The sequence below is a fragment of the Amblyomma mixtum genome, chromosome 6 (assembly GCF_055824585.1).
Source record: "Amblyomma mixtum isolate Tamu chromosome 6, ASM5582458v1, whole genome shotgun sequence".
Taxonomy (NCBI): Eukaryota; Metazoa; Arthropoda; class Arachnida; order Ixodida; family Ixodidae; genus Amblyomma; species Amblyomma mixtum.
In genome coordinates this window covers 117,919,730-117,944,261 of record NC_143017.1, presented here as the reverse complement: position 1 = coordinate 117,944,261, position 24,532 = coordinate 117,919,730, and the positions used below count along the sequence as shown (strand labels likewise).

Below are 24,532 nucleotides of genomic sequence, written 5' to 3'. Positions count from 1 at the left end.
GTCACGAATAACCGTGGTGAAGTGCGTCAACTTACCAACCGGCTTTGCTTGAGATTTCACTTGTCTCCAGGAGAGGCCAGGGGCGACCTGCAAAGCAAGAAATATTGCCGCCTTAGTATTTCCTACAACTGAGCAATTTTTAACAGCAAAAATTAGATGCATCTCGATGCGAGGGAATTATGTGCCTCTCACGAATATCGAACAATGACGTATTAGCATTGTACGAGCCCTCGGCCAAGGCCGCTCGTACACAATTTCAAATGAATGAATGAATGAATGAATGAATGAATGAATGAATGAATGAATGAATGAATGAATGAATGAATGAATGAATGAATGAATGAATTCAAGAGAGGAATGACAATTGGGGAATTAGGAGGAGGAATGGGGTGTAAGTGCAGAGGCAACTTCTAGTCGGTCGTCTTCATAGCCTTCAGAGCTAAAAACAAAAACATCAAGCTCTAGTCTGACCTCTTCCCAATGTGAATGCAAGTACCAATTAAAAAAAGTTTGTGCTTCACGGGGATCATGAGGGCTGACACGGGTACTCATCATGATTCCATATTATCAGTACTATCGTACCAAGCAGAAGCCATTTGAGCCAATTCCACAGAGTCCAATGAGTATGGAATATTGAAAGCTTACAATGCGCGATTACCTCATTTTTTTGCTTGTTTGTTCTTCGAAAGTGCTCTGATGTTGTGTACCACTGCAATGTCTCTGTGGGATGCGTCAGTATCGTCAAGCCTCTCACTGGCTTTTTGTCGACGCACCCAACATCGACATGATGTTAAATAAACATGATTCTGATTCTAACCTGGACTTCGATAAGCCTATGTCCTGCACCAGCGGTTGATTGTGTAAGTCACTTGTACTTATTGGTGCTACTACTACGTCGTTGCTGTGATTAATTATGCTATAAAATAATGTCTTCTCCCTCTCCACTGTTAAAACAAAAACAAATTAGACATATCTAGGCTGCGTTACTAGTACGTACTGCATGTTGCAAGCCCAACCTGGTGCTTTAAAGCTTATTTATCGTTTTTCTTTCTTGATTTAAATAGCATTTTTCAATGTTGGTTCACAGCTGGGTGCTCGGACTCCAGTACACGTAAAACAAGCAAATAAACAAACAATGAAACAAGCAAACAAGCAAACAAACAAACAAACTCGTTCTTTACCAGAGCGCATCCATGACTCCTTCACCGAGTCTCATGCGCGTTTATTGGCATTTTCGAAGCATCTCGTTCTCGTTTTTTCTCACTCACATAGCGTTACATATTCTAGCCATGTATTGTAAGAAATGGGCAAAATTCAGTTAAAAATTTCTATTCGAACGCATGGAGAACTTAAATTACATTCATTATTTGTTGTGTTGTATTAAAAAGACTTGCATGGAACATTTAAACATGCACTTAAAGCTTTTACATTCCTGTATTTCATTTACTTCTCTCCATTTTTTTTCCTTGAGTGCCTCGTTTAGGTGTAGACAATGACGAAGCCCAAGTTGAGCAGCACTGACTGTGAGCGCAGTAAAGATGTTAGATGTGAGAGCGTTAAACTGATTTGATATATAGCTTATTAAATCATTTCCTCTCATATTCATTTTCATTGATTGATTGATTGATTGATTGATTGATTGATTGATTGATTGATTGATTGATTGCCAGAGAGGCTCTACCCATTCGCTCTCTATTTCACACATGAGAATCCTTCTTTTGGAGCGCTTGCGCTTTTTTATTCTCTCTACCAAAAGCGCTTGCAGTTCCTCGAATACAGATGTACCCACAGAAAAAAGAAATGCTCGGGATGATTCACGATGCCATCACAATGACGGTTCCACGAAACGTGCATTGATTGATTGATTGATTGATTGATTGATTGATTGATTGATTGATTGATTGATTGATTGATTGATTGATTGATTGATTGATTGATTGATTGATTGATTGATTGATTGATTGATTGATTGATTGATTGATTGATTGATTGATTGATTGATCGATTGATTGATTGATTGATTGATTGATTGATCGATCGATCGATCGATCGATCGATTGCCAGAGAGGCTCTACCCATTCGCTCTCTATTTCACACATGAGAATCCTTCTTTTGGAGCGCTTGCGCTTTTTTATTTTCTCTACCAAAAGCGCTTGCAGTTCCTCGAAGACAGATGCACCCACAGAAAAAAAAAATGCTCGGGATGATTCACGATGCCCTCACAATGACGGTTCCACGAAACGTGCATTGCACAGCTTGACCAAAGCTTAAAACCGAACATTCACAGCGGAGCAAAAACGCACACAAAAAGAAAGGAGAGATAAGGAAAGGAGAAGAGGGTAAAACGATGTCGCAAGTTTACAAACGACTTTCGCTGCGCCCGCCGTGCCGCGACGCTCTGAAACAGCGGAGCGGGGACAATTGTGTCGCCGTCTCTTTCTCCTCGCCCCGCGTACACAACAATCAGCAAAGAGAAAAACAACCTGCATCACTTGTATCGAGGAGGGCCAAAAAAAAAAAAAACGGTGGAAGCAGGGGTGCGAGGGGGCATATCGATTGCGCGCGCACCACGACGCCACTCTTGCGTGGCTCCTTCTTCGCAGGAGGAATCGATGACCCAACAAATATCACGGCCACGTAACAGCCCGCCGCACAAAGGCAATGCGGCCGCCGCGGACACAGCCGTCGTCCCGGCACGACAGCGCTCGCGCACGGCAGCGGTCAACACACCCACACCGTCGCCTCCTCTTTTCTTTAGTCTCTCGCTCTGTCATTCCTACTTTCCTTTTTCTTTTGACCATTTCGTGTCCCGTGTATACGGCAGTGTGAATGCCCCGCGCATAAAGGGAAAACCCCCGCGTTCACCCCTTTTGCGCTCAAATGGAGCGTCTAATTGCTTGTTCGTCTTTTTCTTCGCACCCACTGTCGAGCCCTCTCCTCCCGTATCGCGCGTGATAAGTTGTTCGTCTCCTCGCTTTCCCCCCGTTCAAGTTTGCAAAATCACTGCTGAGAAACTTTCCATGCCCAGCTGCGAACAGTGCCTCGTTCATCGCTCCGCTTTACAGATTCGTTCCAGGGAAAAGCAGGAACGAGCGACTCAATTCTGGCGGCACACACAGGCGTTCTCTCTTTCTTTTTTCTCCGCAGCGCTGGCATTCATTCTTTCCCTTTCATCCGTGCCCTCCGCGGGGAGGCTCGTGCGCGATAAAAGTTTAATCAATGCACGCTCTCTTGGGCTTTTTCTCATTCTCGCAATCAGTCGGAGCACGTTTTTCTCTGCATATTTTTTTTTTGCGACGACAACTTTATGAGGTACACAATCCGCGCTACAAGCCGTTGGTGTCGTCGTATGTCGTAACAGAAAACCTCCCGAGTTCACCATATTTGCAAGTTGCCCAGGTGGGCGCGAGATGTAAGGCACATGGCGAACGTAGAAAGAAGCGCTCTTCAGAACACTCCATGAATCCGACAGTACTTGCCCTCATGTACCCTGGCCAGTACGACCCTAACTGCCATAAATGTGGTGAAAGGGCCACATACGATCACACTTTGTGGAACTGCGCAAATGATCCGCCTCAGGCGGAGTTGACACAGCTCCCTTCTCCCGAGCGGTGGGAGGCCGTGCTGGTCAGCTTGGACTCCAAGATTCAAGTACGGGCAACCGAGCGGGCCAATGAGGTTGCCGCCAGCCATGGGCTAGCGACCATCTAGTACGTGTCTCCTACAACCTGCTCTCGACGCAATAAATGTTTTACAATCCAATCCAATCGGTTGTCATGTGGCGCATAATCAGATAGAAATTTCAGCGTAGCAGACAGTATGGGTCGTCCTTATAGGGAACAAGCGAAATGGTTAAATCTGCTCATAAATCGGAGAAAAGTAGCTTTCACCGCGAAGAAGAAAATAAAAAAGCGCAAAGTGCTTGAGAGGAGGAACCTGGAACTGCGCTCTTGATTCGCGGTGAAATCTCCTTTTCTCCTTATTAAGAGCCGGTTTTACCATTTCTCGTGTTACCCCTAAGTATTATAGTGTACATCGATTAGCTTTACCGCTTAATACGACCCGAGCATCCAGTGCATGTGCGAATTGCTACGACGGGCTACCAGCAGGGAAACCAAGGGTGCACATGACTGCTCGGGGTCATCTGCGCATACGCACCGGCAACTGGTTGTCGCGGTAAAGCTAAGCGGTGTACGCTATGCTGAAACCTTCTCCTGAGAGTGGATGTGCCCACGAGGGCAGCTGCTTCGACGTGGTGAATTTATCGCAGCCACGGGAACAGCGACGAGTGCCAAAAGCATTTCCTTTCTCTTTACGCATCTCGCACCAAACGAGGAAAGCGCTAGAGATATACAGGGTCTGTCCTGAAAGTAATGAGACAAGTCGCGGCGTGGCGCGTGCATGCTCAAGATCGGGAAACCGCCTTTGTGGGAAGGAGGGGGCACCTTCAGCTTCACATTGCAACGAGCTCAGTTGGCTTCGAGCAGGCCAAGCGAGTGGATCTGTTCGAGCGTGTAGCTTTGTCGCTGCGTCAAGGGAACCATGGAGCGAACGTTGGAGCAGCGCTACGCGGTCAAGCATTGCAATAAGCTGAGTAAATCACCTACGGAGAGATTTGACAGCATGCGAGAATGATGCAGTGTCCAGGTCGCAAGTGTTTCAATGGCACAAAGCATTTACAAACGGCCGTGAAGACGTTCAGGACCACACAGTCAACATTACCGTCCATAACAGTCATCGACGGGTGCCCAGATGCTTGTAGTGAGCGTCGCCCCGGCCGTTTGTAAATGCTTCGTGCCATTGGAACACTTGTGACCGCGACATTGCATTATTCCCACATGCTACCTTGATGACGTCGAATGTCTCGGTAGGCGACTTATTCAGTTTAATGCAAAGCTTCACCGTGTAGCGCTGTTCCAACGTTCGCTCCGTGGTTTCCTCAACGCAGCGACGAAACATGGTTACACGCTCAAACAGGCCTACTCGCTTCGCCTGCTCGCAGACAACTGGGCTCGTCGCATTGTGAAGCTGAAGGTTTGCCCTTCTTTCCCCAAAACCGGTTTCCTGATCTAGCGCGTGCGCGCTTCCCGCCGAGACTTGTCTCATTACTTTCAGGGCAGACCCTGTATACCTCTTTCGGATCCCTCATTTTTTGTCTTCTCATTTCTTTTTTTTTTAACGAGAGCAACAGCTATATGACCCAGGGTCACAGCTCTGCACGTGTACCGAGGAGAAAGACTTCTGGTTACCTCGTGGCATTGGATCCTGTCGAGGCCGGATAGCGCTCAATCCCCAACAGTAACGCGCATTCTAATGTGCGCTAAGGCTGCTTCGTAACCGCGTAGTCTACGCAGTAAGCATGGAAATTTATTTTGGATGTGATATGAGTACATGGTGCAAACCTAGCTCAACTTTAGCGCGCCGCCCCCAAAGCATCAAAGTTTACCAAATTTGCGCAAATGAATCAGTGCACGGCTACGAGCGGATAACGACCGAAAGCGTTACCGTGAAAAGCACAAAAAATAACAAAGAGAGCTGAAGAGCAATAATGAAAAGAACAGAAATGAGGAAAATGTGAGCCGAAATTAAACAACAGCAACGAAATTACATGAATTTTGGGCACAGACGGAAGTATCCTGCGTCTGTGACTGCTCTCTCTACGTTACATGGAGAAGGACTATGATTAAATTGCCGATAACAGCAACAACATGACACATTACCGTAATAACAACGTCAAGTTACCACCGGCAAAAAAAGATAATAAATCTGGGATGCACGACCCAACGCAACGCAACACAACGACTTTAAGACGTTCATAAGGCTACCCCGATAAAAAGGCTAAGATGACAGATCTTGTCATACGGTCGTCTTGTAGCCTTGAGTTATATGGCGCCCAGTCAATGCATAGACTCTCGAAAGCCGCGACAAAGGAGCAACCACTATCGCGGCAATCAGTTTTTTTCTTTTATTCACGCCCCGCTTTGACCAGATGTGTGGGCCACCGATCAATACTTGTTGCTTCCTGTCAGAACCTATTCCGCGACTTCCTCTCCGGAACACTGCGTGTCCTCGGCCAACTCTTGACGCAGAGCGGCTGCATTTTCGACGCTAACAAAAGTGCCGCGGAAGAGAAGGAGACGCACAAAAGGTGCTCCGAGCTCTGCTCCTGATTCTTCACCTTGCGTCGCACCAGTAAAAGGCAGGCGGCACAAACAATGAATCCATCGATTCGTCCGTTTTCCAAGGCTTTCAGTGCAAGCACAGTGCGCCTCTCTATGCATGCCAGCACAATGGAATGAATGAGCACTACAGCCTGCCCGTCTGTCGCCCACGCGTATGTACTCGCGTGTTGTCACAGGCACATTACAATAGCTAAAGTGCATTATCATTACCTCATGCTGCCATCATCATCTGGAGTAGCCTGAGAGGCATATTATCTGGCTAACATCTCCATCTTTCATTAAAGAATGCCTTCTTTTCTTCATCTGCATTAAGCTTCGTTCACGTCCCCAGAGCTGATTTGGCTACAAACATCTCGAATAAAGGTTGGATAGCGACGGCAGCGCCATCTTTGCCGCTGCTTTATGGACAGGCGGCGATTAAAAGCGGGGGCAACTGTGACAAGTTCCAGTTATGTCTATCAGTACGAGTTTTGTTTACTTTCCCTATTATTTGCTCATCGCCGCCAACAGCAGACCCTGTCGCGTTCTGCTTGCCACGCGAGGTTTGGTGTAATCGTATGTTTGGTTTGGTTTGGTTTATGGGGTTTAACGTCCCAAAGCGACCCAGGCTATGAGAGACGCCGTAGTAAAGGGCTCCGGAAATTTCGACCACCTGGGGTTCTTTAACGTGCGCTGACATCGCACAGTACACAGGCCTCTAGAATTACGCCTCCATCAAAATTCATTGGCCAGACGCGAAGAGGTCTCTCCGAAAGAGTCGCGGCCATGCCAACAGCTTCTGCAGTGTCCGTGGCTGTTCGAGACTATGTAGGAGCATTATGAGGGTCTCGATAATTGTCCTGTGATCTTTAAACGAAGCGCAGCCGAGAGACACAGCCATTCTGCTCCTGAAGACGGACAAATTCTCCGAGTTGCTTCCTACTGTTTGGGTTGCCGAGGCTACCCCAAAAACAAATCGTTTGCGTTGGCGATATGCACGCCATACTGCCAGTCTGTCGTCGACATCCCTGCGTGTTGTCAGCGCCACGTGACAGTGGAGAAATTGTGTTGCGAGCATTTCAACAGCCAGCATATTGCCTTGCTTTGCAGTGTTGCGCACAAAGGTTCTTCTATCCACCTCCACATGAGGCTTCTACTATTGTGAACAAACGCAAGAGGTCGAACATGGCACATGCCGAGCACGCCGTCCTCGAGAATACAAGTAAGCATGAACTGTTTGGTTTTAGCCTGGTTTTATGGGGTTTAACATCCCAATGCGACTCAAACTCGGAATGCAGCCGCCGCGGTCGGGATCGAACCCGCTTCTCTCGGGTCAGCAGCCGAGCACCATAGCCACTGAGCCGCCGCGGCTGCACGAACTGTATTCCACTAAAGGTGTAGCACATCCAACGACGCGTCATAGATCGCGGTAGCCGAACTTTATAAATGCGTATGAACCTATCCCTTGGCTGCTGGACGTGATGCCATTTGCAATCGCTTCTGCTCTCCGACTAATGCAGTGCGCACGGTCGCCCTTGCTGATTTCACGTCTTAAAACAGCCGATGCCACGAGCCGCTTCTGTTCTAACTGCACAGCGTGCTCGGCGTCCTTCGCCGCTTTTGGCGCTTACTGCCGCCGCCTTCAGACGCTTCACTTGTTCATGCTACGAAGCGCACTCAGCGTGCCTCGCTGCTTTCGGTGCTTGACGCGCCGTTCCGCTCGCCCATTATTGTTCAGCATTAGCGACGCGTTCGGCCTCCTAAGCTGCTCTCTCATCTCCGTGTGCGTCTACCTAAAGGCGCCGTTGGCGACATAGCCGAACTTTCTTTTGACTCGTCGTGGCTTCGTTGTAAGAGCAAAGCTGAAGCACTAAGGCCGCACAGCCTTTGGAAGCGCCGAACGAACGAACGATTTATTTATTTATTTTATTTACTACTAGTTACCTGCATCGCCCCGCAGGGCATTACAGCAGGCGGGGGTACAGACTTCATTAGCCCTCATGTAACGCCCTCACCCGAGGGCCCTTGAGGTATTTGTAATAAATAAATAAATAAATAAATAATAAAAGAATTATTGCAGTGCAAGGAAAAATGTATCATTAGATGTGATACATACAATGGTCAATGGCAAACTGTTCCAGTCTCGAACAGTTCTAACAAAAAAAAAAAGAATAACGCAAGACGTCACCCTTGCAAGAAAATTCCCTGACCTTGAAGCAGTGGTCCAGTCGCTTTGAGATATAATGAGGTTTCTGGATATATTGTTCGCGGTTTATGCCAGTTTTCGAATAATAAATCTGTGGAAAAATTTCAGCCTGATGTACCTTCTGCGGTTTTTCTGTGAACATTATGTAACGTCGTCATCATAATAGTAATCGTCATCGTCATCCGCGCTCCTCCGCTCTACATCAGCGCGGTGGCGCACTCTATCTGTCCGACCATGCAACAACTACAAGCGCACTATAGTCGGATAAAACTGAAGAACGAGGCGGCTTTTCCCTGTCAAAGGACCCCCTTGTAGCCTATAGCGTCGGCCGATTCTCTTGAGCCTGCTGGCATGACAACGCAGGGAAGGGACTATTCCCGACCATGGAGGAAGGAGACCACTCCCTTTCATCTGCCGCTCCCTGCACTGTCACGCTGGCAGGTTCATGAGATTCGGCCGACGCCATTGGCTGGAAGGTGGTCCATTCACGGGGAGAAGCCGCTTCCTTCTTGAGTTGTATCAGATTATGTAGAAGTGCCGCCAATTGTTATGCGAATGCCGATTACTTGATTCAGCCGAAATTCAGGCGCGAAAAATGACGACGGTCAAAGAAAGGCAACACACGCGCGTGCACTAACAACCGAACGAATTTCTGAGCTGACAACACGAGCATCTTATAAAGGACGCGGTGCGTCAATAGGAAGAAAAAAAAACACAGATCACTAGGACCGAATAAAAACACGCGAAGAAAAGAGAGCAGGGAGAAATGAAAGGCTAATATCGCCCTAACAGAATGTAGTCTTGTTTGGTGCGCACACAAGGGCGGTGTGCTGACTATGCATGGCCTCTCTGAAGAATGCGGGAGGAGGAGGAGGAGGAGGAGAAGAATGAGGAGAAAGAGAAGCAGGAGGAAAGGCACGGAGGTTAACCGGAAGAGCCCGATTTGGTACCCTGCACTGGGGAAGGGGGTGAGGGGATTTAAAGGTTAGCAAGAAAACGGAATCTCTGGTGCTTTCAGTTCAGTGCACCTGTTTACAGCCTTGCAGTAATTGAGTAACGCTGCGCAGGCGTGATCGGGTTTGTTGCAGCGTGAGGCCGAGTGGCTGGCCGTGTCATATTCCAGATATCTCGTGTGCTCCCGCAGTCGCTCGTTGGTACATCTTCCCTTATGTGCGATGCAGCATCACCCGCGTAACAATCATGCGGGAAGAGTATTTGACGAATTTAAGTACATTTCTGTTGCATGTGAGAAGGCTTTTTCTTCCCTCGGTATCTAGCTGTACGGTTCACAACGTGGATACACTGGACCTGCCACATATGCGGTACGATGGAGAATAGGGAGTAAATATAAAGGTGAAAATGACGCCGGGAACATGAACAGATGGCGCTATCTTGTCAGAGTGGAGGAAGATTAGATCGACATGTTCCTGCAGGCGCCGCTCGCGACAGTACCACACCGAAAATAAGCAAGTTTGGAAAGCTGGACGCAACAACGCCGCACCTACACGCGCTCAAGAGGTAATGACGTCATGCGTTGGTCAAAACTGGAGTGTCAAAACTAGGAAGGAATGCTAAGGCAACACCCAGTTGTAGGTATCAGGCAGCAGGAGTGGGAGCCGTGCGACGAGAAGCGGCTTATTTTTGTCAGACACAAGCGTCCGTCTACACTGAAAATAATCTGCGTTTGCTCTTCGATGCTAGCTCTTGAAAAGAAAGAGAGAAAGGCAGGGGGATGGAGAGAAAGAGAGAGAGAGAGTGGTGCCACCTCGTGACGAACCGGCAGATCCAATTTCAAGCACTCAAAAACGCTTCACGCCGCTCTCGTTGCAATGTTTCTCTACCTCCCACATACGCGCCTAGATCCCACGCGCAGAAGGCCCGGAAAAGACGTAAAGAAGAAGGAAAGCAGTGACGTTTCAAGCATGCGCGATCGTGTTACACGTTTAATGAAGCGGCTTGTCTCATCCACGTCCTCGAAAGGTTTTGCTTTTATTTTTTTTATATCCCATCCTTTCTTCGTTCCTCAGCCCCGGTTTCATTATTGCGTGCAGCGCTCTGACGTCGCCCACACGAGCTCCATCATTTTGCGGTGCATGGCGTTTTAATTCCTTGGTACCTTTCAAGACTATTTTGCAAAACTTTTTTTGCACTGGCGTGCTTCAACGCATTATTTACGAATCACTCGCTGCTTTGCGCTGGGCTGGTACATTAAAACGATTCTTTTCCTTCCATTGTGTTGCTTTAAGTACTCATATTTCCCACGAACTATAGATGACTGGCGTAACCTCATTAACGACGTAATTACAAAGAACTGACTAGCATCATTTCAAGAGCACCGAAAATAATTCACTCTTATTATTTGTAGCCACCCTGTAATCACGCTGCTATGTACCCGCCCTGCCGTGGTCTTGAGCAATACCGCAGTATGTATAAGTAAATAAATAAAAAAATAAATAAATAAACTGTAGAGACTGCTGGGAAAAAATGGCTGAGGCTTAACTTCGTTAAGCCTGGAGAATGCGAAGCATCATCGTGTCGCGTAATTTGGAGGCGCACAACCACAGCGACGGCGCGAGGTGGGCCCCAGTTTCTCCACTGTCGTGACGTCATCGTGTCACGTGGTGTGACGTCATGTATCACGTGATTTGGCGGCGCACAACCACAGCGACGGCGCGAGGTGGGCCCCCGTTTCTCCACTGTCGTGACGTCATCGTGTCACGTGGTGTGACGTCATGTATCACGTGATTTGGAGGCGCACAACCACAGCGACGGCGCGAGTGGGCCCCCGTTTCTCTACTGTCGTGACGTCATCGTGACACGTGGTGTGACGTCATGTATCGCGTGATTTGGAGGCGCATAACCACGGTGAAGGGCTGAAGTGGTAGCTAAAGTAGCATGCTTCGCATAAAAAAGTCCCGAGACGAGGGACAAAGAAAGAAGAAAACAACAGGACTGGCGCTGTCTATCAACTGAAAGTTTATTAGAAACAACTCGCAAAATATACTCCTTCGACAACCAAGAGCGCATGGCTACACCAAAAGCCACAGTGATACATCAGTCGCCTGAACCAAGATACATTAGTTCACTGTTGCAGAGGGGGTGCTCATGTCAATGTCAAATGTCAATTTCAAACGAGTCAATGTTTTTGTGAATATGAAACTCTTCACTGATTTCACTTAAAAATCACTTCACTTGATTAAAAATGGGGGTCATGATTTTTCAGAACAATCAGGTTGGTTATTCCGGGGACAGTTCCTGTAATGCAAGGCTAAATTTGAGGACGGAGCCACTTTCAAAGAAGTGTTGCGGTATCGTAGGAGGGTATTCAAGTACCTTCCTGTACGGCCTGTACCCCTCATTTTTAGTGAAACTAGAATCCTGTTCAAACGCAAAGATAAACTAACAAGGGAAATCAGTGCAGCGTTTTATATTCACACAAACATTGACTCGTGCGTGAGCACCCCTCTGTAACAGTTCATGACTGTGAACTAAAGTATCTTTCTTCAGGTGATTGATGTACCACTATGGCTTTTGGTGTTGCCATGTACTCTTGGTTGTCGAAGGAGTATATATTGCATGTTGTTTCTAATAAACTTCCAGTTGATAGTCAGCGCAGGTCCTGTTGTCTTCTTCTTTCTTTGTCCCTCGTCTCAGCGCTTTTTTTTTCCAGCAGTATGTACCAACTAGCTCAACTTTCCGTTTTATTGAAATTGTAAAGAGGCGACTCAAGCAATTAATGTGGACGGCCACAATCTTTCTTGGAACAGTGCTGCTCAGTAAACCAGCGTTCGTGGGCACCAACCCGAGCTTCGTCAGCTTCGTCTTCGTCAGCTTAGTCGGCGCTGGCCGTTGGGGCATCAAATCACGAATTGGGGCAACAAATCCTTTGGGGCATCAAATCCTTATCGCCCACAGCTCCGACTGGCTGATCGCGAAGATAGCAAAGCCGTGGCATCGCTTGAGCTAATGACAGAGAATAAAAACAAAAAAAAATGGCTGAGGCTTAGCTAAGGTTAAGCCTAGTCAGATGCGAAGCATATTGATGGCTAGGCTTGGTAATACATGGCTTTCCTTGGTTGACGTTCATCCCGCTCTTCATCGGTCTCTGTGGCACGCTGAAGCTTTCGCTTCTCGTTCAAATCAGCCCTGCTTCTAGGCGGCATCCCAACACCTGGCCGCCTCGTAAGTGCCCGGAGAGCGAGGCAAGCTCAGCTTTATACCGCTGCTGTAGCGTCACGTGGTCAGCTGCAGCGCCTCTGATGTGGAGCCTCCACCGCCGCGGCCGACCGCGCGAGCCGGCAGCCCATCTCTCCTCTGCTGTGACGTCATGTTGTCACATGGTCAGCCGCCGCGCCTCTGATGTGGAGCCTCCACCGCCGCGGCCGACCGCGCGAGCCGGCAGCCCATCTCTCCTCTGCTGTGACGTCATGTTGTCACGTGGTGTCACGTGGTCACGCTAAAGGTCAATGGTAGCTCCACCGCCGCGCTCGACGGGCTGTAGTGTAGCTCTAGTAATATGCTTCGCATAAAATGGAATAGAAGTGAGAAAGAACACTCTTAATATTTCGGCCCTGGTGCTGCCGCCGCAGCATCAGGTAGGCCTAGGTCTAAATAACGATGGTGATAGTCAGAAGCGAGTTGTTACGGCGCAGTTGCGAAATTTATGGCGCAGCATAGGACGGACACACAAGAAATGGGGGATACTCATGGATGCTAACTTCATGTGCGTCTACATTGGAGAGTCATGGGAGAGGCATTTGCCCTGCAGTGGGCGTAGTCAGGTTGAAAGTTGAAAGTTGAAAGTTTATTGAGTAATACAATAAAAGTTACAAGCGTATACAGCGAGAAGTCCCATGGTACAAGACCGCGGGCGGGACCTCCCATGAAAATAAATTTCAATATGCAACATAATATAAAATACACAACAAATTAATTAGCGACAAAACAGAATAAATATAAGCACATAGTGTAATATTAGTTACTGAAATATTTAAATACAAACAATGTAATGCACGATAATGTAAAATAAAACACTCACAGATGCCGCGATACATAGAATCAATAACATAACAGAAAAAATCACAAATTAAGAAGGAAAAGCTTTAGTTTGACCTTGAATAAAGAAAGCGTATTAGTTTGTTTGATGTCTATGTTCAAAGAATTCCAAAATGATACGGATGAAAAATGAAGGCATTGTTTCCCGTAGTTAGTTCTGACCTTAGGTAGTAAAAAGTTATTACGCAGCGCAAAACGTGTGACGATGTTGCTCATGATCGTGCCGGGAGAAAATATGCTTAGCGGGAGATAATGATGAAGAATCTTAAAGAATAGGATACCAAGGTTGTAAAAATAAAGGGCCGAGATAGGTAGAACGTTTAAATCTATAAACAAAATGCGGGAGGGTGACATTCGAGGGGTATTGGTTATGATGCGCATGGCTTGCTTTTGCAGTTTTATTAAAGGCCAGAGATGAATATGATAGGCGTTACCCCAAGATGAGATACCGTAGTTTAAGTGGCTGTGGATGAATGCGTAGTAAAGAGATAATAAAGTTTGGACTGGAAAATAGCTTCGGGCTTTAATTAGTGCGCGTAACCCATAAGAAATTTTCTTGCACGTTTCAGCTACATGATGATTGAATTTTAGGTGAGGGTCAATGATAACACCAAGAAAAGAAACTCGATCTTGCGGCGAAATAGCAGCAGAATTGAGGTACAGAAGTGGTGTGATGGGCAATGACTTCTGAGGGGGATGGAAAATCTGAAAACAAGTTTTAGTGACGTTCACGGACAGGCGGTTAATGTGGCACCAACGCTCAAGAGAATTAAGATCATTCTGTAGGTTAAGAATCAGCTGATTAATGTCCTGGTGCGATGATAGCATGGTAGAGTCATCTGCGTATAGTATACTATTGCAATTCTTTAAACAGGATGGTAAATCATTAATGTAGAGTAAAAACAATACAGGGCCAAGAATTGAGCCCTGTGGAACACCCTTGTTAATTAAAGCTATGTTAGATGTATGGTCATTAATAGAGACTATGTGCTCTCGATCACAGAGAAAGCTCTTCAAGAGCATTAGGGGAGGTCCAGTGATACCATAAGATTCCAATTTGTGAAACAAGATGGAGTGATCAATGGAATCAAATGCTTTGCTAAAATCTATGTAAACTGCTCCTGAGAACATTCCTTTATCAATTGTTAGCCTAACGTAATCTATGAGAGACGCTATTGCAGTATCTGTAGATAGTCCGCGCCGAAAGCCGTGTTGACTATCTGTCAATATGTTAAATTTTTCAATATAACTAGACAACCTTACTTCAATTAGTTTTTCTAAAATTTTGTCAAAAAAAGGAAGAAAAAAGGAAAGGATGATGATGATGATGCTGATGAACAGATGATGATGATGCTGATGATGAAGAGCATTGATTGTGCATACGTTCTGACCCTAGTGTCCGTGTGTCGGCACGCGGTGCGGACACATAGTCAAAAGAAGCTGACGCTGGGTCGGGAGGATGCTGGTGCGTAGGCTCGATACGTAGTTGGCTGAAAGTTACAGTAGCTAGCCAGGCAACATCAAATGCACGAGTTCTCAATCAGCCGGTCTTGCGCAGGCAAAGGTTTGCCAATTCTGCTCCCAATCTGTTACACAAACTCGACCTGGCAGACGATACAGTAGACGTCGTGAGTCTCACGCAACGCTCGAAGCGAAGGTTTCAGCTGTCCGCGACAGGAATTACTGGAGTCTGCGTGGCCAATTCAGAGAGTTACGAAAGGACGCTCATTATACTTGATGCGTTGATGAGGAAATTCGGAAAATCGCTCTTGCGTGGCTGTCAGTGAAAGAAAAAAACTAAGAAAAACGGACGTGTACGGCAATTCGCTGCGTAATAAGACCTTTTGCAACCATACACTATATTTTGTAATGATTCCTTTTTTGGTTCAAGGGCTGACAGCTGGTAAGCAAGGGTCGTGTCACCTGCTCTGGTGTCCTAGGCGGTGCTGAAGAGCAGCAAAGAGACAACAAGAACGAATAGGGCAGAAAATTGCTAAAAATGTTTACTTAACCAAGCCAAACGTTCACTCCACAGCTTTCGCATAGTTGCACAGGAGTAGTCGCCACTTCTCGCAAACCGTCCGCCATGATGGTGGGCGCCTATAGGCAGCACACCAAATGACAACTTCTGCTGCTAAACTCCCGAAGCGAGTCCGGGTTTGAAACGCTGTAGAGGGGGGCGATGGAAATTACTTTCATTGTGACTCCGTTCATGCTTGCAATATTTGAGGCGTATAACTAATCTAGCGTCTTTTTCGAACGAGCAAGGGTTGCTACAGAAGCCTGCGTAAGCAAACCAAAAATCGATTAGCGCGTTCTCGAATACCTCCAGTTCTGTGCATCGTTTAAAGGAGAATTCCTAATGCATAAAAAAAAGATGCGATTACAGCACGAGGTACAGGTCTACGGAGCTGCTGAAATGTTATAAAGCGCTCCGTGTTTGCGAAGGGAGCGCAGGGAAATCTGCATCCTTTCCTGCCTTTTAAAGGAACGCCGAAATCGACGCCCAAGGTCCTTCCGGAAAGTCGAAAAGTCACTTCCGGCTTCTGAAAGGAAAAAAAAAGGCGGAGCGCACACAGATAGGGCTGGAGGTATACGGTAAGCTCAACATACCACTGCATATGTCCACATCTTCCTATACGAAAGCAAAATGAAAGGGGAAAAGAAAAAAAAAGACGGATTATTCCGAACATGGAACTATACGAAAAGCAGAAAAAAATGTTCTTGGCGGCGCTGACGCTGGATACGTATATCAGCATTAGGAGTTTACGAGTAACATGTTTCACGCTACCAGGCAAAGTTTGTCGAGACCGTCGACAAACCAGCCGGGTAGAGAATTCTGAGCGCCGGGGGGAAAAAAAAAAAAGAAAGGAGGAACAACAAAAGTACCGCGCGCAAGTTCCGAGCGTGCACGCGTCGCGCGTTGCATATATCCACCTCTATGCGGGCGCATTCTCGAGAGCTTGTTTGCTTGCGTTGTGCATCGGACTCGACATATGCCGCCGTTCGCGCATCGCAGTGCGACCATTCGCGCTTCTGCGCACGTCGCGAGCATCACCCCTCTACCCCCCCCCCCCCCTCCCCTCCACCATTCTCCCAACCCGTCTCTCTTTCCTCCGCACCTCGGAACTGCCGTTCCACGCATCTGCCGGCGGCGCGCGCCTTTTACATGGAAAGCGCCTTAGGAACCCGCTAAAACGTGCTATGCCTGACAATGAGACTACCTCGGAAAAGAGCCCAGCGGTTTCTTTCGGTTCCCGGCTTTCACCGGCTGAAACGTCGACGTGCCTGTACTAACCACGCGAACGCGAGAACCGAAGTTTTCCTCTAAAGCTTTCTTCAAGCATGATTACGGTGTGCTGAAATGATTCAGGGATTAGGAAATGTGAAGATATTGTAGCGTCTCTGAGTGAGAGTGAATTCTGCGAACAGAACCTAGAAACTAAATTTAACTAACGCACGGACAGACAATGCGGCCACAAAAGAGGTTAAGTACGGTTAAAAAAAAAAAATAAGAGAAACAAACGAGGCCGAAGGGACGCTCGCACATTAGCTTGATTAATAAAAAACAAAGCCCACATAATAAATAATTAATCACGCAAGAAAGCTATATGCGTGGATGCGCTTTCCTCGTTAGCCATCGAGCTGATGACGACCACTTAGAAGTGACTAACGGCACATACCCCGTGAAAAATGCTTCCGCCGATTTCTTCAGAATATCTGCATCAGCAAAGAAAACGGTCGAGCATTACTCAGTATCCACTTCACGTTGATTCAAGCTCGTAATCAGTGACCAAGAGGCAGGAAACCACATCAATGCGTCTCCCGAAGAAGCAGCTTCCGAATTCTGTTGCGCAACGTCAGCCATTGGGGGACACACGTCATAAAACCATGTGATGTGACCTTTGCAGTGACGATCCTGACTTTCTTGTCATCCTTCCTTCCTCTTTTTGCGCCCCGCCCTCCCCTTCCCACACGATCATTTCTCTCTCCCTTACCCCTCTCTAAGCAGAGCATCCTGTAGCGGTTACTCAAACATCGGAGGAAATTTCCGTTCTTCAAAGAAAAGATTTCGCTTTCTTCGTCACGATGAATTTTTTTTTCTTTGTTCACGCCTAACGACGAAGTGAAGCATCCGGTGCATAAATGTCGAGTCACATACGTCACATAGTGCGCACATGTCCCCTTCGTCTTCTGCTGCACTTTCGCTACAAATAGAAGCAGCGGATTGTAAGGAGCAGAGCACTGGAGAGGGCCCAAGGCGTTCATGAAAGAGCACACGAAGGTGCCGCAACGGAGAAGGAAATTGCGCAACAGCAATTTATTCGCTTGGATTCACAAGCTCACGATTGCATAACGCCGAGGGCGAGTCCGCGCGCAGATATATCTCCGGAAGTTGATGTCATCGTATCGATATAAGACAGGAAGTCCGGGAGAATGAAAACAAAAAGAAAACGAAATAAAAGGAAGTCCGAAGGAAGACATATTGACTCATGAAAAAGCGCGACGTAACGACTGAAAGCGTCTCGGACGAATCGAAAGAGGCAGCCTGCCACGAATGAGACGAGACGAGCCTGGCATTCTCGATTGGGAGACACTTGGGCCGGCCCATTGATGCCAACGACTAAGCAGGCCCTGTATGGGAAGGAAAGGGAGGGTTCCTCGGTGTCGACTCAGGAAATGGAATGTCATTCAAAGTCCTTCGAGCCGGAACGACGCGACGGCGCGGCTCTCGAGGACAAGGGTTAGAGCCGCTGTCGCACAGGCGGGAACCCCAGTTGAGCGCTACGTACATACGTCGTTCCTCTCTCTGGCTCGTTTCGACGTGTCATTTGAGAGAGGCCTTTGGCCTTTGGACATCTCGGTTTTGAAGCAGCGTGGGCACAGAAGAAAAAGGAGAGGGGGGGGGGGGGGGGGGGTGCAGGGTGAGGCTGCTTTGGTGGACAGTTGCGAATTCACCAGATTCTGGCTGACATTAAAAAAATAAGAATCTGGGCATGTCATGTATTGCTTGGAGCGGGCAGCCATTGGTCTGAGAAAGGGACAGTGTTAGAACCAATACTGGCAGAGAAAAGTCCGACGGAGAGATAAGCGCCGGCAATCCGCCTGTGTAAAGCGGACACGGTTGGCGCAGACTGGGGACATTTGAAGATTACCGGCCGTATGTCGAAGTTCATTTGGTGGATGATGATGATGATGGTGACTACGATGATTTCGACCATTGGCCGCTCGGTGGCGCTTAATCCCTCAACAACGCGGTGCTTTTCTACCATCCGGAAAGCAAGGCGATAAAAAGTGCACCTCGAGTCGAGGAGAAAAACAGAAGTGAAGACCAGAGGCGCGTATTTAAAACTTTCCCAGGTGACCTTTATGGAAATTGATGCGCGCTGAAAGGGCAATAATTTGCAAACATTTATTGCCTTTCAAGGTGTGTGCGTGCGCGCGTTTGTGAAACAACAAACAAGCTTGCTTACCAGATGCAAATGCTAGTATCACTATGACATTCATGGGCATGCTACAAAAATCATCAATCCTGGTTTAAAGTAGCTGGAGCTTTAGAATGGAGTAGAGTAGTTATAGTGCGGTTGTGCATTTAACAAGGCCACCTGCAACAACGCGGAGTCGTTATCCGTAATTAAAAAATCGCCAAGCGTTCACAGCTGCGCGTAATGACTCCGCAGCAGATGTTACATGAAAAGAAAAGACCAATTCTTCTTGTAGTGGCAGTGTAATGGCCACGAGTAACACTCCCTCCCCACCCCCCAAAAAAACATGCTTGCATCATATCCTGTTTCCTTAAACATTATAGTGCATTTTTTTTATTATTTGCAAGACAATGAGCGAACTTTGAATGTACTGCATTAGTTAAGCAATGCGCTTCTCACATCTTGGATTATTGCGTTAGGATAGCATCTGAAGCAACCAACTTACTCATTCATTATTGTGTCATTCCCACGACGACATCCGTCTACCACCAAGTAATCTACGCTTCTAAAGTTTGTATCTAACACCTCCGAAAATATCTGAATCGGCTCTCCGCAGTCTTCGACGTATCGTGCTTGTCGCGGAAAAGATAGGCCGATTTAAACTTCCGCGATTGAATCGACCCACCATAATGACAGATTCAGCCGAACCCCGTCGGCTCGAAGGGGACGAATCGGTGATGGTATTTTTTAATGCTAGCACGCCTTCCGACCCCTTACCACAAATTTGAAAAAAAAAAGGAGCGTACGTTTAACCAGTACCTCTTGTCATTAAAGCATGGCCGCGCAAAGGCCGTTCCGGACAGACGGCTCGAGCCGAAATATCGATCGAGTCCCAAAGCAAATAACGAAATGCCACTTAATGTAACCGTCATCGCGCCTTAACAAATCACTTCTCTGAAATTAACGACGCGACGCACGTGAGCTAGCGATTAGCGCCCGAGCCTGAACATTTGAGCGCCACCTTGTAAGACTATAGCATTATCTCTCTCTCTCTCTCTCTCTCTCTCCCCCCCTCCCTATTTCTTTTTCTTTCCCGGGAAGGGTATTAGTATGATGATGTTTAGCATGCTTCTCTCAATAATGTATTCTACGCTACAATAAAATACGCGAGAACTGTGCGTTCACCGGAAATTTCTTGTGATGTAAGCAGCAGAGTAACTGCACGAGCCCTATCCCCTTCGCTTACGTTCCCACATTTAGGCACATCTCTCAAAATCGTCTCCTAACACCAGAACCGCCATGAAAGTAGATGAGGAGTTTCTTTGGGGACAAAACTACGAGCGCCCTGTGCCTTCTATTTTTATATAGATTCGCCAAGCGTCTCCTTCTTTTGGCATACCTACCATTCCTCTCTTGTTCCGAAACAAACAAACAAAAAAAATAACAAAGGCGCCATGCCTGTGCGATCAATTAACTTTCCGCCCCTTTACGCGCTCCGTGTACCGCACACGGCTACTGGCGCAGAAGCAGCAGCACCAGGCGCCGAATATAGAAAGAGAGATTTCATATCTGGACGGGAGCTGCTGCCCATCTCTCCTTTCGTGCCTCAATATTTGCGCTGCCTCTCGGCCCGGCGAACGTAGCGAGGCGACTCTGCGTGTTTACCCAGTGTCTGCCTAATGGGCTTTCCCCGGGAGCGGACCCACTCAGCCTAATTAGTTTCCGCAGATGGATGTGGATGAAGAGGACGTGCATACTTGTCATAGGCAAGGCGCCGCAGTCTGAAAGCATTAGTGGGAAGCCGGGATGTGGGTGCTGGGGAAGAGTGGCATAGGGGGAGGAGGACTCATGCGACCACTGCCTTCCCCTTCTCTGGGACGTTGGTTGCAACAGCGAATAGTACAACCGTGGGTGAGGTGTACGTTCATGGTGCCTCGTAAGCAGCCTTCATAAGCAGCGCGAGGATACAGACGCAAGCAAGGAGCAGGTATTGACACACGCGCTACGTCAGCTCGCTGAGCTGATGAGGACACATCGCGAATATGAATTTGGAAGGAGATTACAGCAACTGCCGCTGCGGTGGCTCAGGGGCTTTGGCGTTTGGCTGCTGAGCCCAAGGTCGCGGAATCGAATCCCTGCTGACACGGCCGCATTTCCATTGGAGCGAGATGCAGTAGCAACCCTGTCCTTCGCGATGTCAGAGCTCGTTAACAGGCTTAGAAAAGAATTGGAGGCATCCCACTACGGTTACTGTCAGAGCATGAGTGCAGTTTGGGAGGTTAGACCACACATATTATTACATTATACTGTCTACCCTTGTTCATGCTTTCATCGAGAGACCGCGAAAAATCTACGGGCGCAGCGGCAGTAGGCTCTAACCTAAAATAGCTTTAATATTTTTACTTACGAGATAAAGAATGAGAAGTGACCTATTAAGGCATGCATAAGCTTTGATTACCTTTATACTAAAAAAAGATCGTTATTTGTGGCTGCCGCAGAGGCGACCTCGTAGCTGATAGTGCAGCCTCGCAGGCTGCACTAACTGAATGTTGAGTATGGAATAAGGCTCACTCCTGTTACACACTCCACATCCGTCCTTCTCACACGCCACCACAGATTTCCTTTTCCCACGCTCGATACTCTGTTTAATGTCTATTGAGTTTTCTCTTGGTGGTCAACACTGGGAGCTTCGCCCCCGACGCGAGACAAGCTGCCGAGAGATTTCACTCTCGAAGCACTGCGCGCGGGAAGTGCGCGATCCATGACGACCCTAATAACGTGACAACGCAACCAGACGGGGCCGAATCACAGCCGCTCAGAGACGCCAGCCAGCTAGCAACGTGGTAATGGCGGCTGCGGCATACGGAGGAAAACGAAACTTTGCCGCGGCGAGCCTTAACTGCCGAGAAGTTGAGTCACTTGACAACGAGCGATACCTATGGCGACAGGCCTATCCACGCGGCTCGGAACGGGACCGCACTGTGGATGACGTGACTGTGGATGACGGCGACTGTAGATGACGTGATATGGCGGGAAAGCGGGCGCACGATGGCGCCCCTGGCGACAGGGGACGTGAGGAGACAGCACGTTCTGCAAGATACCAAGTGTCCTGATGTGTCGGCACGCAGATGCAAGCGCGCTCATCGCGTGCTGCGCCATAACAGCATCGACGTATAGCGCTAACCGCTATACGTCGATGCTAAGCACTCTACGTCGCTTACGTATAACCGCTATCCGTCGCGCTAACCTAGACACCCGCGATAAGCCGCTGCGCCCCAAGCAGAACCAAACGCATGACTTGTAATGGGAGTTTAGTCGGGGATTTTACACAACTACGTCCAGAGCAGAACTACGGATTTATCGAGGACGCCTTAATGAGTTTTTACTGTATCAGCAGTGTCACTATTGAAACCGTGTCAATGGGACCCTTTGTGGACGTTTTCTTTTCTGCGTGCGCATTCCAACCCCGTGAAAGCAACTGGCCCAACGAGTTCTTTTTGCGTCCATACCTGACTTTGTCGATGTCAATAGTCCTTAAAACTCGTAGAAAGGAAAAGTGAAATTTACAGGTTTTTTTTTTTTTGTACTTCATGAGAAGAAAACGTCCGCGACTGCCTGCGCATACAGACCTGAAATTCGCTAGTCCTGAGAAACTAATTAATGACCCATACTTCACCCTCCCAATCCTTACCTCAGCCCCAGATTCCTTCATGTGCTGACGTGCCCGGCTGACGAAGTAGCCCCTTGCTATTATAAACGCACTTTACTACTACTTCGACGTAACGCCTGTGACAATTTCGCACACTAAGGATGCGTCCGGACTTGCAAGAAGGGGCCTTGTGAAAAGTAACTTATGTATTTCACAAAGGGCCCTTCTGATTTCCCTTTTGATGGTTGCGACCTAACAAACAGAGTCAATATCCAAAACCGCTATTAAAAGTTGCGGCCAGCGAATGCTGAAGCATCAAAAGCATGCACACGGAGTAGGGTCCTTACAAAAATACGGTCCCCTGCTTCACATTTCTTCTCCTCTCCGCGCTTTTCGAGCAATTTATTTTTTCAAAACAGCACAATTCTACTTGATGATGTCGAACCCGCTACCACGCATAAATATGTAGAGGTGTGTGTAATGAAGCGTTCAAGAGCGCTGAACTTTCTCCCGATGCAGCGAGCACAAAGCCCTCAATAGTGCTCTCAAACAAGTACCTCGGCCGACTGAGTCTAGCGACTTAAACCGATTATACGAGGAGCAAACACCGACCACTGAGCGCCGCAATCGAAGGAAGGCGCGCCTGCGTCATTATCGACTTCGGCACGCCTCCGTACATACGGATGAATTGGAGTTATGCAAAATGTCTGCTTTTAATTTATTTAACGAAGGCGAAATAAATTAAGGGCTTTTGCAGGTAGCCATGCGGTTGCGAGAAGACAGTGAATCTGACACTCAGTGCACCACCTCTTCTCTCTCAACCACCTCTCTCAACATGACGTCTTCCTTCAAGCTCCTCTAATGGTCGGTCGGCATGGGCGTCTTGCCTGCAGTGGCAGTGCACTCTGCAGTGCATGAAGGTCGCCTCTTTACGTTCCGTAGCTATAGCAGTGCCTCAAGGAATTACTGAGATTAGGCATAGGTGGGAGCGAATTCAGAAGCAGCCAATCAGAAACGCCGGTAGGGGGCGGGAGGCTGGGATGAACTGCTAGCGGAGAGGCACGAAAGGCCGCCCTCGGAGGCATGTGGAGCGGCAGACTGCGAGCGAAACGCAACAATATGACTCGCATAATAGACGCAGAGTGGCAACATCGACTGGAACGAGGGCAAGACGCCGCTGGCGTTACGTTCACGCGATCCTGCGCTATAAGCTCCCGAAAAAAGCTGGGACTTTTGGACGCCATCCGGGCTTTCGCCTCGCGTCACAGTTTCGCCGTTCTCTAAGCCCCGCGATGAGCCAGTGAATCTACCACATTTTGTCGTCATCTGCACGAAAGTTTGCAAAGACTCGGCCAGTTTATTTTTCTGCTTCAGGAGCCCTACCGCTAAAACCTGACGACGAAAGCTCCTCACGCTATTCTTTTGCACCTGCTCGCTACGCAAGCTCTTGCAGACAGCTCGAAATCTGGACTGCCCAATCTTGGCGCTTACAGTTCGAATCACCGCGGATTTCTCTAAAGTCCCGGGCCATTCATGAACCGAGCGCACTTGGTCCGCGCGTTCGGTTCGCAGGCACGTTTCCGTTCGAGAGAAGCGCCAAGCGTGCCCTAGGACCGATCGGAGGGCGCGACCGATTCGCCGCCCAATCAGAAATCTAGAAGGTGGGGGGAGAAACTGCACCGAGGACAGCAAAAAAGAAAAGAAAAAGGCGAAAAAAAAGAGGGCGCGGCGGTGGCCGCGAGCTCAATTGGAACAGTCGCCTTCACGGCCCGTGAGCACGGAACGGTGGGGGATCGAAGCCGTTTCCCGGAGCGGCGCCTTCGAGAGCTCGGGGAGTCCGGTGCTGCAAGCCGAACCCCAGTGTAGGCTATTTCGCAACGGTCACTGAGAAGTGTGCCCGTTGCCTTTTGTTTATTTCGTTCGTTTCCTTGTTCTCACTAGAGCGGACAACAACGACGTCTATAATAGACATCTCTTGAGCGACGAAAGAGGTTCTGAAATATATTGCGACAGCGTAAGGGTTATACAACGAGTC

The 24,532-nt window shown here is 48.1% G+C and overlaps 1 protein-coding gene across 5 annotated transcripts in view; it reads right to left on the bottom strand.

Annotated features, from left to right (window-relative positions):
- Dgk (diacyl glycerol kinase 1) overlaps window positions 1-24,532 on the bottom strand; it is a 453,430-nt gene that overhangs the window by 352,545 nt on the left and 76,353 nt on the right. For 3 of the 5 annotated variants that reach the window (XM_089548936.1, XM_089548938.1, XM_089548940.1), the window contains exon 2: window positions 36-87. The exons of the other annotated variants lie outside the window; for them this stretch is intronic. The gene's annotated coding sequence lies outside the window, so the exon portion shown is untranslated. The remainder of the gene's footprint in view (window positions 1-35; window positions 88-24,532) is intronic. 5 annotated transcript variants of the gene reach the window in all.